The 15,754-nt window shown below is 34.3% G+C and overlaps 1 protein-coding gene across 4 annotated transcripts in view; it reads right to left on the bottom strand.

Moving 5' to 3' along the window:
- Positions 1-15,754, bottom strand: part of MAPK10 (mitogen-activated protein kinase 10) — a 174,204-nt gene that overhangs the window by 128,493 nt on the left and 29,957 nt on the right. For all 4 annotated transcript variants that reach the window (XM_051967700.1, XM_051967699.1, XM_051967698.1 and 1 more), the window contains exon 2: positions 8,942-9,096. The gene's annotated coding sequence lies outside the window, so the exon portion shown is untranslated. The remainder of the gene's footprint in view (positions 1-8,941; positions 9,097-15,754) is intronic.

Below are 15,754 nucleotides of genomic sequence, written 5' to 3'. Positions count from 1 at the left end.
TGCTCTTTTCATGATCCTGTTGTTTATAAGGTTAGCTCCATAAGATCTGAACTGGTTTTCATCTCCTGTACTAATTGCTGGAAGATCAGCATGACTGGATTTTTTTCAGATTTTACTCAATTATAATAAGTTTTAGCACTAGCAAGTTTAAACAGCATTACTTAGGTAACTTCTGCAAGTGGCTTAGAAACTGGGAGGTAGACTATTTGAAAGGAACACCTCTCCAAAACTACCCTGGAAATGAGACCTATTCCAGGTACTACTAACAACAGATGTTTTAATTAAGGATATCGGGATGATTAAATTGAATTGGACATTTTGTAAACATTAATCTAGTACAGACTCCTTTGTCAATGAATTTCCAAGGGAAATTCCCAGAAGTAAATATCTTCATGGAATGACTAAATGCATAACAGAATAAGAAATATGCTATTTACTGAATATTTGGGGTTGGATGGCTAAGATATGCTAAACTAAGGAAATTATGATATACTGCCAATACTTTTTATTATGTTGCTCTTGTTTTACTATTGTACTCAATACTAACCAATACTTGTAATTGCTTTTGGAAATGTTTGTCATAAAATTAGTACTGAGGCATCCAGAGGAGACTGACAGGATGTATAAGAATATGATCACAGACTTACATTTCTTTTCAATCTATGGCTAAAAAGGGGAGGGGGAAGGAAGAGAATTAATGTCATAAGAGTTTTCTACTTCGCTCCAGCCTAGCTATTTTAATTGTAAGAAAAAATCATATCCCTGGCTGAGGCTTTCTTTATGATATGGCATTAAGCTGTAGCTTCCAAAAATAAACTCAAGATGATAAGCCAGTAAAGAGTAAAAGAACTCTGGCTCTGTTTTAAGATAACCATTTGATAAATGAACCAGTATTATCAATTTACCACCTATAATTTTTCTCCTATTATTTTTCACATGTAAACTTCCTTCTCCATTAGTCTGCTATAAATTTTACAAGTTATCTTTGAAATGTAAATCTTCACCCTTTCTTTTGGATAATTATATCTTTTTTTCCCCCTTCTCTGCTGTAAATGGTAACTGTATAGTCCTAAAGATTCATCTATATCTCAGTGGGTATTTAGAATCCTGAGTCCATGCTCCAAGTATGTTAAAAACATGGACTTAAAATGTCTTTGTGTGAGAATGACTATCATTGGCAGCAATACCTATAAACAAATCATTGGATATTTTCATAACAGTCTTTAGTCCTGCTGCTTTCCCTACCTGGAATAGACTTTCTTCTTGGCTTATGAATATTTTTAGAACCTATCTTTCAAGCCCCAGTTCCGCTATCATTCCCTCAAACAAAAAATTATTTGTCTTTCTTTTCTCTAAACCACAACTGCATTTAAGCTAGTATTATACATTTGGACAATTACTTCTTCAATAATTCATATGTGACAGTACCATTTTGTTAAATACATTTGTAAGCTTTTTGAAGTAACTATATCTTACAATTTTTTCAACTTTCAAACCAACTAGTGAACTGCAGAAGATCCATCAAGCTTGCTGTAAGAACTAGATTTATTGATAAAATAACTCCATTAGCAAAATCTGTACAGACAACAATAGAGGCTACAAAAAATTCTCAAGATGTTACAAGTTTAAACTTTTTAACAAATTGTGAATATATCAGAAAATAATAAAACAACCAATCATTCACAGAATTATAACAAATATAGAAAAAAATATAGAAATGTCTTCCTTAAATTTTTCTAATTCTTAATATGTTCTAGCAGAGGAAGTTTTCAAAATAAACAAAATAACTAGTCATAAATTTGAACTCATTATCTGCTCCAGCTCAGAACTAATCTACCTCTGTTGGGAGGGCCACTTTCATCCATGTCCCCAAGGCTCAAAACCTCATACTTGTCTCAATTCTTCTTTTTTTATTACTGACATAATCAGATTCTATAAATTTCTCCTTCCATAACATTTTTCACATCTGACTTATACGGTCGCCAACTAAGTTCAGGCCCCATTATTTCTGGGTTGCCTTCCACCTTTCTAATCTATTTTTTATACATCTGTCAAAACCATCTTCCTAATGTTTGAATACAGTCCACTTACTACTTGACTTAAAAACCTTCCACAGTTCCCTGCATCATCAGGGATTTTGGAAATAAGTAAACTGAAACCCTTGAAGGACATGATTTTTTTTTTTTTTTTTTTTTTTTTGCGCAGATCACATAGGTAGTAAAAAATAGAGCCAAAATTTTAACCTAAATTCTTTAGTTCCAAATATGGTGACATCTCTAAGATAAAATGCAAGCACATTAGCCCAGCAGTAAAGATCTTTTACAATGTGTTTCCAACCTCCAATATTATTAAGCATGTTTGTCTTTTATATGCTCTGTGTTCAGACAAACTAAACTGTTATCCAATCTCACCTTGCAACTTCTATTCATATATCCAATCATCTCTGCTTCCTGAAATTCTAGCTTTTGAAATCTTTCACCTGTTTCTGGGAATATCACAAGTACCAATGAAGCCTGCTCATCCCCTCCACCACCTCCAACTCAAGCGTTCCTTCCTTATATCCTTATATTTTCCTCTAATACTTTGTCTTGATACTTCCCCTTACATAACTGTTTCTTTAAAAATAAAATAAATAAACCACACAAAAAAAAAACACATACATTTTAAATTGTCATAAAGTAGAACTTTTGAAGTGTAAAAAATTATTCAAAAAATTTTTAATTAGTGTGGAATGCTAAATTTCCATTGGAACATTGAAAAGACTTGTAGATACAATAAGGTAGAATTAGGGGAAAGAGCCAAGATGACTAAGAGTTCCTTAGCTCTCCCCAGCTTCCCTCAGAATCAACACTAGATCAAACCTCTAAATGAATTTTGGAGTGACATAACCATAAACATTTGGAGTATAATAATTTTTAAGCTTAAAATATCTTGGAAGGAGCTCAGGAAAGGTCTGTCTCAATTGAGCAGGAGGGAATGTGGCCCAGCACAGGTACAGTGTAGAAGCCTGGCAGAGGAATCTAGCAGAGGCTCTTAGACAAAATACAATAGCATTGGCTACTTTATCCTGGTTCAGAAGGCCAATGGATCAGCAGACCAGCTGTGAGACCATCAATATAACTATAGAAGATAAATTATGAGCCCCCAAATCCAGCACAACAGTCAGGACTTAGCCAAGTCTATCCAGCACAGTTTGGGAAACCTTGCAGCACTACTTATCCCATCACAATCTGTGATAAGTCCCTGACCCCCTGTAGAGAATGCTCAGCATAATCTCCCCTGTGCCCTAGGATGCCCTAAATTTGACCTTTAAAAATGAGCAAAAAAGCAAAAAAGAGCTCTAACTATAACGAACTGCTATGGAGAAAGAAATATCAGAATACAAATTCAGAAAAGGAAAGCAAAGGCAAAATGCTCTCAGATAAAGCCTCAAAGAAGAGTTTGAATTGGTCAAAAGATTCTCTTGGAAGAGGAAAAAAGGATCTTAAAAGAGAGATAGAAGAAAAATAGGGAAAAGAAATGAGAGCAGTGCAGGAGAATTGTGAAAGTTTGGAGAAAAAAGCCAACAGCTTGGAAAAGGAAGTACAGAAATTGACTGAAGAAAACCCCTTAAAAATAAATTTGGCAAAATGGGAAAAATATATTGAAGAAAAAATTCCTTAAAACAATAAACTTGGGGCAGCTAGGTGGCATAGTGGATAGAGCACCAACCCTGAATTCAGGAGGACCTGAGTTCAAATCTGATCTCAGATACTTAATGCTTTCTAGCTGTGTATTCCTGGGCAAGTCACTTAACCCCAATTGCCTCAGCAAAATAAATAGATAGGTAGGTAGATAGATAGATAGATAGATAGATAGATAAATGAAATAAACTTAGTGAAAAGGAATATATATGCAGAAAGAAACAACTCCTTCAAAATCACAATTGGTTAAATGTAAAAGGTTAAAAAAAGCTAACTGAAGAAAATTCATAAAAATTAGAATTTGACAAGTGGAAGTGAATGACACCCTAAAACATCAAGAATCAGTCAAACAAAATTTTTAAAAATGAAAAAATAGAAGAAAATGTAAAATGCCTCATTGGAAAAACAACTGACCAGAAAAACAGACCAAGGAGAGACAATCTAAAAATTATTGAACTGTCAGAAAGCCACGATGAAGAAAAAGAGTCTGGACAGCATCTTTCAAGAAATCATCAAAGAAAATTGCCCTGTTATCTTAGAACAAGAGGGTAAAATAGTCATTGAAAGAATTCATCAATTGCCTCTTGAAAGAAAAATGAAAACTCCAAGGATTAAAGAAGCTAAATTCCAGAATTACTCAATCAAGGAGAAAATACTGTAAGCAGTTATAAAGAAACAATTCAAATGTAGAGGAAACACAATCAGGATTGCCTAGGATCTAGCAGGTTCTACATTAAAGCACTTAAAATATGATATGTCTAATTAAAATAGATAATGAAGAAAACTACATATTGCTAAAAGGTACCATAGATATAATAATAGTAATATCAATACTAAACATATAAAGTGAGTTGCAAGAAGAAATAGACAACAAAGTTATATTAGTAGAGGATCTCAATCTCTATCAGAACTAGATAAATCTAACCAAATAAGAAAGAAATTAGAGAAATGAATAGAGTTTTGGAAAAGTTAAGTATGATAAGACTTTTGAAGAAATTTGAATAAGGAAAGAAAGGAATATACCTTTTTCTCAGTAGTGCATGGCACCTACACAAAAATTAACCATATATTAGGGTATGAAACTCTCACAGGCAAATGCAGAAATAGCTAAAGAAGGACTAGAGAACATTATGAGATGGTAAGTGGATTAGTTTGATTATATTAAATTAAAAAGATTTTATACAAACAAAATCAATGCAGCAAAATTAGAAGGGGAGCTGAAAACTGGGGGAAAATTTTACATCCAAAGATTCTTAAAAAGGCCTCATTTCTAAAATAAATACAGAACTCATAAGAATATGAGTCATTACCAATTGATAAGTAATCAAAGGATACGAACCATTTTCAAATCAAAAAATTAAAATCATTTCTAATCACATGAAAAAATGCTTAAAATCACTACTGATGAGAGAAATGTGAATTAAGACAACTCTGAGGTACCACCACACACTTCTTATATTGGTTAGGATAATAGGAAAAGATAATGATAAATGTTGGAAGGGATTGAAGAAACTGGGACCCGAATACTTTGTTGATGGAGTTTTGAATTGAATCCAACTATTCTGGAGATCAATATGGAACTATCCCCTAAAGACTATCAAACTGTGCATGTCTTTTGACCAACAGTCTCTTTACTGGGTCTGTATCCCAAAGAAATCATAAGAAAGGGAAATGTGCAAAAATGTTTATAGTAGCCTTTTTTTGTAGTGGCAAGGAACTGGAAATTAAGTGGATACCCATCGTCAGAATAAGTTATGGTATATGAAGGTTAAGGAACATTATTTTTCTTTAAGAAATGATCAGCAGGATGATTTCAGAAAGACCTGGAGAGATTTACATGAACTTCTGCTAAGTGAAGTAGAACCAAGAGAAAGTTATGCACAGCAACAAGATTATATGATGATCAACCTGATGCATGTGACTCTTTTCAACAGTGAGGTAATTCAGGCCAAATCCAATTGAATTGTGATGGAGAGAGTACTCTGTATTCACAGAGAAGACTGTGGGGCCTAAGTGTGGGTCACAAAATAGTATTTTCACCTTTTTTGTTACTGTTTGTTTTATTTTCTTTCTCATTTTTTTTTCTTTTTTGATCTGATTTGTCTTGTGCAGCATGATAAATGTAGAAATAAGTACAAAAGAATTGCATGTGTTTAACCTATATTGGATAATAGGATTAACCTAATTGGATATTGCTGTCTAAAGGAGGGAGTAGGGGGAGAATAAAAATTTAGAATACAAGGTTTTGCGAGGATAAATGTTGAGAACTATCTATGCATATATTTTGAAAATAAAAATCTATTATTAAAGAAATAGATATCAATTAATTCTATTACTTCATAAATGATTTGGAAAAACTGGAGAAGGAGTCCTGCCAAATTCCTTCTATGACACAATATGGTCTAACACCTAACTCAGGAAGGGCCAAAACAGAGAAAGAAAATTATAGACCAAATTTCCTACTGAATATTGATATAAAAATTAGCAAAGAGATTACTGCAACTTATCACCAGGATAATGCATTATAGCCAAGAGGGATTTATACCAGTAATGCAGGGCTGATTTCCTGGTTTATTAGGAAAACTATCAGCATAGTTGACCATATCAATAATCACACTAACAGAAATCATATGATTATCTCAGATGCAGAAAAAGCATTTGGCAAAACACCCATTTCTATTAAAAAACACTAGAGAGCATAGGGTTAAATGGAATTTTCCTTAAAGTAAGTAGCAAACATCATATGTTATGGGTATAAACTGGAACCATTCCCAATAAGATCAGGTGTGAAACAAGATAGTCACTATTATTATTCAATATTGTACCAAAAATGTTAGCTTTAACATTAAAAAAAAAATTGAAGGGATTAGAGTAGATAATGACAAAATAAAGCTATCACTCTTTGCAGATGATATGACAGTATATTTAGAGAATCTTAGAGAATCAACTAAAAAATTACTAGAAACAATTAACAGCTTTAGCAAAGTTGCAGGATATATATAAAATAACACACATAAATCAGCATTTCTACCAACAAAGGCCAACAGCAAGAGATAGAAAGAGAAATCCCATTTAAAATAACTGTAGATATATTTTGGGAGTCTACCTGCCAAAACAAAGTCAGGAACTATATTAACAGAATTATAAAACATTTTTCACACAAATAAAATTAGATCTAAACAATTAGAAGTATATCAAATATTCATGAGTAGGCCAAGCTAATATAATAAAAATGACAATTCTACCTAAATTAATCTACTTATTCAAAATGTAAAGGAATGTTGCCTAGGTGTATCTAACTAAAAGTATATTATAAAACAGCAGTCATCAAAACCATTTGGTACTGGCTAAGAAATAGAATAGTGACACTTAACACTTCCTACCTATGTGACCTTGGGCAAGTCACTTAACCCCAATTGCCTCAGGAAAAAAAAATAGAGTAGTGGATTAGTGGAATAGATTAGGTTCACAAGACATAATAGTGACTATTGTAATCTAAAGTTTGATCAACCCAAAGACTTCAGCTTCTGAAATAATAATTCACCATTTGATAAATATTGCTTAAAAAAAAAAACCTGGAAAATAGTAAACACATTATCTGCCGGAAAAATTGGAAAATAGTAAGACAGAAACTAGGTAGTGACCAACATCTTATATCCTGTACAAGATAAATGGGTTCAAAAGGTATAAGCAAATTAGGAGAACAAGGGATAGTCTACCTTTCAAATCTGTGGAGAAAGAAGGAATATATGACCAAAGAAGAACTAGAGAACATTATGAAATCCAAAATGAATAATTTTAATTACATTAAATTAAGAACATTTTTCACAAAGAAAACCAATGCAGCTAAGATTAAGAAAAGTAAGAGAAGCTAGAAAAAAAATTTTTACATCCAGTGTTTCTGATACAGATTTCATTTCTAAAACATACAGAAATAATTCCCAAATTAATAAGCCATCAAAGGACATGAACAGACAATTTTCAGATGAAAAAACGAAAGCCTTTTCTAGTCATTTGAAAAAAGCTCTAAATCACTATTAATTAGAGAAATGTAAATTAAGACAACTCTGAGGTATCACTACACATCTCTCAGACTGGCTAAGAAGACAGGAAAAGATATTGATGAATGTTGGAGGGGATATGGAAAAACTGGGATATGAATGCATTGTTGGTGGAGTTATGAACTGATTCAACCATTCAGGAGAGCAATTTGGAACTATATCCTAAGGACTATCACACTGTGCATATCCTTTGATTGATCCAGCAGTGTCTCTACTGGATCTGTGTCCCAAAGAGCTCATAAAAGAGGGAAAAGGACCCACATGTGCAAAAATGTTTGTAGCAGTCCTTTGGGTAGTAGCAAATAACTAGAAATTGGGTGGAGGTCCAACAGTTGGGGAATGACATAATACATTGCAGTATATCAAATTATTAACCAAATTATGAAGATAATGTAATGCAGTATGTTGCAGATCTTCAAATAGCTTCATAATATCTTTGGAACATTTAGGATATATTCAAGAAATAGTTCAAATAGAATTTTATCTATGAATCTGGGGGTGGTAGTGAAAGCAACAAAAGAAAATTAGCATTTGTTTTTCACTAGTATTTTTTTTTATTAATTTCTCATTCCTAAGGGTGATAGTCTTTTTGATATGTAAAATATATTTTTTTAAAAATCAGTCATGATCTCTTCAAGGAACGACATACAACAAGACAGCAAAGGAAGTACTGGAAAACTATATAGGGACATTTACTGACAAATAGACTGTAATCTCAGTTTCTGGTTTTCTAGCACTTGTAGTCATTCATTCAGTTAACAAGCATTTAGAAACTTACTGTATAACAGACACTGTGCTAAATGCAGAAGATACAAAAAAGGCAAAAACATAGTTCCTGTTTCCACATTCTAATGACTATGCAGATACACACACACTGTATAAAAAGAATCTCTTAAAGAAGTGATTAGCAGCTGGTGGTGAAGGAAAAGACTAGGAAAGATCTTCTATAGCAGTGAAATTTCAATTGAGTCTTGAAGGAAACAAGGGAATCTAGGAGGTAGCAAGGAAGCAGAACATTTTAGCCAGGGGACAGTAGCAGTAGATATCAAGTTTAAAATCTTTTTATTGTTCTTTTCACTCATAAAATAAAATTGTCCAAAAAGTAAAAGTCCAAAAAAAAAAAAGTACAAAAGTACAAAGTACAAAATACTAGAATCCATAGGAAAACACCAGAGAGGAACAGCAGGTTAAACTCACCCAGAAATATGGTTGCCAAGATCCACAGCTTCCAAATCAAAGAGAAATTTTTTCAAGCAGCCCGGAAGAAACAGATCATGTGCCAGGGGACTCCATTCAGACTCTTCCAGTTGGCCTCCAGCTTCCCCAGGTAGCCATCTATCACTGGCACCATACTGTAGGAGATGAGCACAAGAAGGCACTTGAGAGTGAAAACAAGGGTTGAGTGGCAGGGGAGGTTTCAGATGGATTGGTGAGTCAAATTGTTATTGCAGAACTCTATATGTCTATAAGGGCTACATGGTGATAAGAAGTATAACACTAGAAATACTGTTCTTCCAATTAGTGAAAGGACTGATAACTAGACAGAAGGACTGAAATAGTCATCTCTGACTAGCCATCCAATTAGAGCTGGAAAGCAATATAGATATGAATTTTACCCTAAAACAAAATAAGGGAAAAGAACATTCTGACATATGTGACTCCACAATCTGATGTGAGATGGGATGAGAAATTATAAAGGTACAAGATTACAGCCAAAACATATCAAAGTGCTCCAGGGGAGCTAGTATGTAGGATGAAAAGGACCATTTTTATGAGGATATTATTGATCACTAACAATATGAAATTATATTCTTGTATGAGCAGTAACTCAAAGATCTTTTGGTTTTGGAAGTGATTTAAATATACTGAGGATTTTCCATGATGAATCTATCACTTGAATACATTATTTACAAGACAGAAATACCAACTAATATTGAGCTACCACAATTTCCACACAATAATGTGGAGAGTCTGGACTAGCACTGCCAGGCTATTGTGTTATATTCTCAGTATCCCCCAACAGGCGTTCCTGGGTGAGGAGGACAGAGGAATCTCTTGTGACACATGGAGCACTAATAAAATATTGATTGATAGGGAGTTTCTTTTGTGTAAGATGTAGAAAAGTATGATCTGAAAGTAGGGGCCCTAATATCATCAGGTCATCTTGATAAGATCTAGATGAAGTTTAATGGCAATAACATAATCTGGACATAATATTGCTTGTATGAGTACTGTTGATCATATGATAAATATTCCATTTCCATGATAGGAACCTACTCACTGATTACAATGACCTGGAATAGTTAGTGTGGAAGAAGGTTACAATTCCATTTAAAGAAAAGTGTTCTTATCTATTGCTATTAAGTTACAAGACTTCAAGGTTTTTTTAATCTGACAGCTATAGTGGGGAGTCAGCTTCATCTTCAAGACATAAGGTCAAACTCCAACTTTTTAATGTCTATTAGTTCTTTTCTCAAATTATAAATTGTTCTTTTTAGCTATAATTTTTTTTTAAAAAAAAAATGCATGTCAGATTGAAACTTTTTTTTGTTTGTTTACTATTTTTCTCCTATTTCTGTGTGTTTATTTTCTTTTGTAATTTGGTCAATATGAAAATATATATATAATGTGTTTGCCTTTTCAATGGGTGGGAAGGAGGAAGAAAACTTGAAACTCAAAATTTAAAATAAAAAGAATATTAAAAAAAAAAAGAAAGAAAAAAATGCATGTGACCCAAGTACTTTGTGTAAGGGATCTACTTAGGAAACAATGGTCCCCATTGCTGTTAGAAGTATTTATTTCCACAAAAAGATTTATTCCTAGCTAAATAGGGGAAACATGGGAAAATATATTAGGATTCAATATTTGGTTTAAATATTATAAATTTCTTGAAGATAAGACAAATTCAAATTCTGGTCTAAATGTTAAGAAATCATTATAAAATAGGCAATCTGAAACTATTCTGTTATGATCTTGTTTTGCATGATCTGCACAGATCCTCTCCGTTAGCCTGTGTATTCAAAGATTGTTTATAATTTGAACAGAATTGGATATTCCAATTCTGTTTTCCAGCTTCTATTAGTTTTGTCTCTTCTTAGAATAAGATGTTAAGCTAAGTGGTATGAATTGTACTATAGGCATTCTCTACCCGAAAAATGGGAGGAAATTTGAATACCTCAATTGTTTAGGAAGAGGACATAGACTGCATTGAAATCATTGTTCACAGTCCCAGCTACTGAAGATTCAGAAAAGAAAATTTTTTGATAGCAAAATCTTTGGCACTGTCAAATGGTTAAATATCAGAAATTAATATCACTTTATTAGTGAAAATGATATTAAAAAGGCATTAATATCTGTTTTGCTGCTGAATCCTAAGGATCATGGATCTTTCCACCAAACTTTCAGTTGAAATCTTTCACATGTGTTATTTTCCCCATGAAATGAGGGCTTCGCAAGGGATCATCTTTTTTATTTGTATCCTTTTTTCATTTGTATCCATCAAGTGCAGCACATATGAATTAATGAATATATAAGGCATTTATTAAATGCCTTATATATTCATTAATTCATAAGATTCACAAAGGAATATGAAATGAAATTAAGTGAAATAAATTGCTCAAAGGAAACTAGGAATAGTTCATAGAAGGAAGGAGATTTGAGCTAAGAAAAAAATTATCAATTAAGAGAGGAAAGACCTTTCCTATCTCCTGCATAGAGGTGAAAAACTACTTTAGAGCTGAGAGAGTCAGAACTTTTGCCAAAGTTAAGTTAAGGTTTGCTGCCCTAGTTGAAATATTTCTGCAGTACACTAGCTAAAAAAGGCAGAGTATCACCTAACCAAGCCAATGACTGATAGTGGGAAAAGATTGTAACTGTCCTTTTGAGGACAGGCCTAAAAAGTCAATAAATAACTCTGTCTAGTAGAGATGCTAGAACCCTGAGAGAAGAAAGGGTGGGCGGAGAGAGGTGGGGGAGAGGGGAGAGGGGTGAGGAGAGAGAGAGGAGAGAAAGGAGAGAAAAGGAAGAAAGAGAGGAAAGGAAACAAGGAGAGAAGAAGGGAAGAAAAAAGAGGGAGGGAAGGAGAAAAAGGGAGGGCGGGAAGAAGGAAGGAGAGGCAAAAAGGGAGGGAGGGAAAGAGACAGAGATAGACAGAAAGTGTGGTTTAATACAATAAATTTATCAAGAGAGAAAAAAAGTCTGGATTGGATAAAGTAGGTGGTTTAAGATAGAGGAGAGTTAAAGAGAATAGCTATGAGTCAAAGGAACTTTACCTTTAGTATCTAGCAGTTCACATTTAATACTGTAATCAAATGAGATATTCGAAAGTTATTCAGTGGTTAACAATAGAACATTTACTTAGCCATAGCAGCAACAATATGAAATGAGAACACATTGAGTAGCTGAGGTAAGTAGTTCCTTTCCCTATATTCCTGGTCATTTTCTACCCATCAAGCATCAGTGTCTATATAGCATTTAGGAAAGGATGTCAACAGCCTGAGATTTTAGGCTGAGGAGATGATCAATTGCTGGGCGAGTATCAATGCCTTTTAAGGAAAAAACTAACCTAATTTGAATGAGGTCAAGTGATTTGCCTTATAGGCACCAATTGGCAAGTATTGCCAATTTTATAGGCAATACACTAAAAAGGAAAGATTGAAACCCCAAACCTTTAATTTACTAGTCTAGAGCTCTTTCCATAGTTTTGCACTGTCTTTGAAGAAATAGTTTCAACCTGAAGTAGAAAAAAAGACAAAGCTAAGAGTAGAAGACAGTATGAAGAAAGATTTATTCTTAAGGAAAACTCAAGGAGAAAGGTAAGCAGAATGATTTGAAAAGGAGTAGATGAAGGAAGAGAAGATGAGGGATCTGAGAGGAAAGTTAGATATCACTGAGAATAGCAACAATGTAAAAAGAATAGTGGTTGAGACAACTAGAAGTGTACAGGAGACAAAATTCAAGAAAAAAGAATACTCTCTCTTCCCCCAAGTAAAAAAAAAAAGTCTCAGCCTAAGATTCATAAATCAATCAATTTACATGGTCTATTAAGTTTTAACTGTGAAAAATGACAGAATAACAGAAAGCAGTTCAATGAGCTCCTCTCCCTTCCCCTATCACCACCACACACACACACACACACACACAAAAGAAGACTCCTCCAAAAATATTTAGAAAATACATCATGAGGGCAGTTAGGTAGTGCAGTGGATAGAGCAATGACCCTAAAGTCAGGAGAACATAAATTCAAATCTGCCTCAAACACTAACTGTGTGACCTTGGGCAAGCCACTTAACCTCTATTAATATCCTTCAGAGAAAGAGACAGAGACAGACAGACAAACAGACACAAAGAGAGACAGAGAGGGAGAGGGAGAGAGAGAGAGAGAGAGAGAGAGAGAGACAGATAGACACATACACATACACACAGAGAAAGAGACAGAGAGCGAGAAAGAGAAGAAACAAAATGCACCAAACTAAATCCTGATAGAAAAATACATAAAAATTCTCCATGAGTAATTTATCCAGACAAGATATAGGGAAACAAAGAGGTCAGCAAACATTATGGACCAGGGCTGTGAAAGTGGAACCTTCTACCATCCACAGCAAAAAAAGATTTCAGAGCTATCCCAGTTCACTGCACGTAAGGTGCAGAAACAGGTAACAAATTGTCAGCTTTGCTGTCTTCTCCCCAGTTCTGAATAACAAATCCAAGGGATTAAAATGAGGATTTGTGCTAGGGTGATATTCCTAGCCAGGGGAGTCCTGAATAAGTTCAGAAGCAAGAAACAGCTGTGTGGTTCAGACCCTACCAGCAAATCAGTCTATCTTTCAGCAACATCTAGGCCACTTCGAAGCCCACAAAAAAATAACAAGAGCAGGAATCAGTGCAGTTATATCACTCTGAGCTGGCAGAGGTATCTAGTTTAATAATCAGGGCTGAATTGATAAAAAGCATTCTACTGTTCTTAGACCCAAATGAGGCCAGGAACGTGCAGAGCTCAGATCAGAGGGGAATTAATCACTTTTCCCTGAATGAGGAAAATTTTGGAAGCCCTAAAAACTGTCAGGTCTCTAGTATCTTCCCGAGATCCTGAAATAGGGCAACATTCAACTTATAAATACCCCCTCCCCATCTTCTGCTGTAAACACAGTATTATGCTTTAATCTCAATATTTCTCTCTCTCTCTCTCTCTCTCTCTCTCTCTGTCTTTTTCTGTCTCTATCTGTCTCTTTCTCTCTCCTCTCTCACTCTATCTATCTCTCAGGATAGCCCAGTTCCCATTGAGTTTCTTCGTCTCATCCTTGAACCCTTCTTTTTATTTGTTACCTCTTTCCCCTAAAGGTTTTATTAGTTCCTTTTTCTATTCTGCTTTTATTTGGTTATATAATTCTTCCTCATCTTTTTCGCCCACTTCAGCTAGTTTTCTTTATTAGTTTCCTTTTAGAATTTCATTTTGTGCCCCTTTCTAAAAAGGACTTTTTTCATTCTCTTCCTTATTCATCTTTGCATTCTATTTACTCTAGACCCTCATTCTCTGCTTTATGACTACCTTGTAGAACTTACCCCCCATGGATTCCCTTTTTCCATCACGCCTTACTCCCAGAACAATGTCAATGATTACAGACATCAGAAAGATATACTCAGTGGTAAAGATCCTTCTCCAGTACTGATATAAACTCCATCCTATTGACCTTTTTGTCTACATTTGTCTTTAAAAATGTCTTTCTCGTCCTCATGCTCTCCCATTTCTTTTCATCCATAAAAGCATTCTCTAGTGAGAATCCCCTCCCACATACAAAGTAAAACCTCCTTCCTTCCACCACCTTTTTCAACATTACCTCTCCTTTTTACCTAATCCCACCCCCCCCCCCCCGTAGGATTTTCTCTTTCTGACACCATAAAAATCAACTTCCCTTTATTGTTAGCTCTTGATTTGACCCTGGCACATTACACAATCTTTTCCATGCCCCTGTTCCCCTTTCCCTCTTTTATGTTCTTTCCCATGTGGTAAGGTAACCACACAAAGAAGTATTGATTCACCAGTGGTCAGGATGTCGCCAGATTCTGTCCATAACGCTCCTTTCTGCCTCATCATTGTTGCCTCAATCAGATTTCCATCACACCCTTGATTCTTCCCATACATTAAAAAAAAAAAAAAAGCCTCTTAAGGGGTTCTCAGTTATCACTCCATAGCTATTGCTATCTATCATTGGCTACTGCACAGTATTTACTCTTTCTGTATTCCTGTTATTTGGGGTGTTCTAGAAGGAAATAATCTTCTCAGTTCTAGTTTTCTTTATAAAAATATTTCAAGTTTTTCTTAATTATTAAACATTCATCTTTTGTTCTATATAGTTAAGCTCAGATATAAAAGATAAGTCCCCTTGGACTGCATTCTGAACACCATTGCTACTTAGAAACACCTTATTTAGGGCAGCTAGATGGCACAATGAATAGAGCACTGGCCTTGGCCCTGGAGTCAGGATCACCTGAGTTCAAAACTGGCCTTTGATACCATGGACGACAAGTCACTTAACCCTTAAATTCCTCCCCCCCAAAAAAAAAAAAGGAAAAGAATTCATTCCATTCCCTCTTCATTTCCTCATAGGTGAGGATTTGAATATGACTTTTTATTTGAAGTTTTTCTCCTGATAACTGGTAGAATTTGTATATGAATTGAATTGTTCAATTTAATTATCACGTGTGGAATCTGCAACCTTGGATTTTGTTTCCTGGAATCTGAATTCTTTTAATTAGAATTTCATTTTATTTATGTATAACTTCTGGCAGGCCTCTTAATTTTTTCCCCCTTCATTATGATGTTAAAGTTTTTTGTTCTGCCATGTTGTTCTGAGATATATATATATCATTCTTAAGTTGTCTCTAAACATACTGCCTTCAAGATCATATGTTTTGCTAATAAAGCCTATCTATATTTTTATAATGTAATTGTCTTTTGCTTCTCTTCTAAATTGTCCTTGATGAGTAGATATTTGCATTACCAATCTATTG

Source organism: Antechinus flavipes, chromosome 6, assembly GCF_016432865.1.
Source record: "Antechinus flavipes isolate AdamAnt ecotype Samford, QLD, Australia chromosome 6, AdamAnt_v2, whole genome shotgun sequence".
Classification (NCBI taxonomy): domain Eukaryota; kingdom Metazoa; phylum Chordata; class Mammalia; order Dasyuromorphia; family Dasyuridae; genus Antechinus; species Antechinus flavipes.
This window is presented reverse-complemented; position numbering and strand designations above follow the sequence as displayed.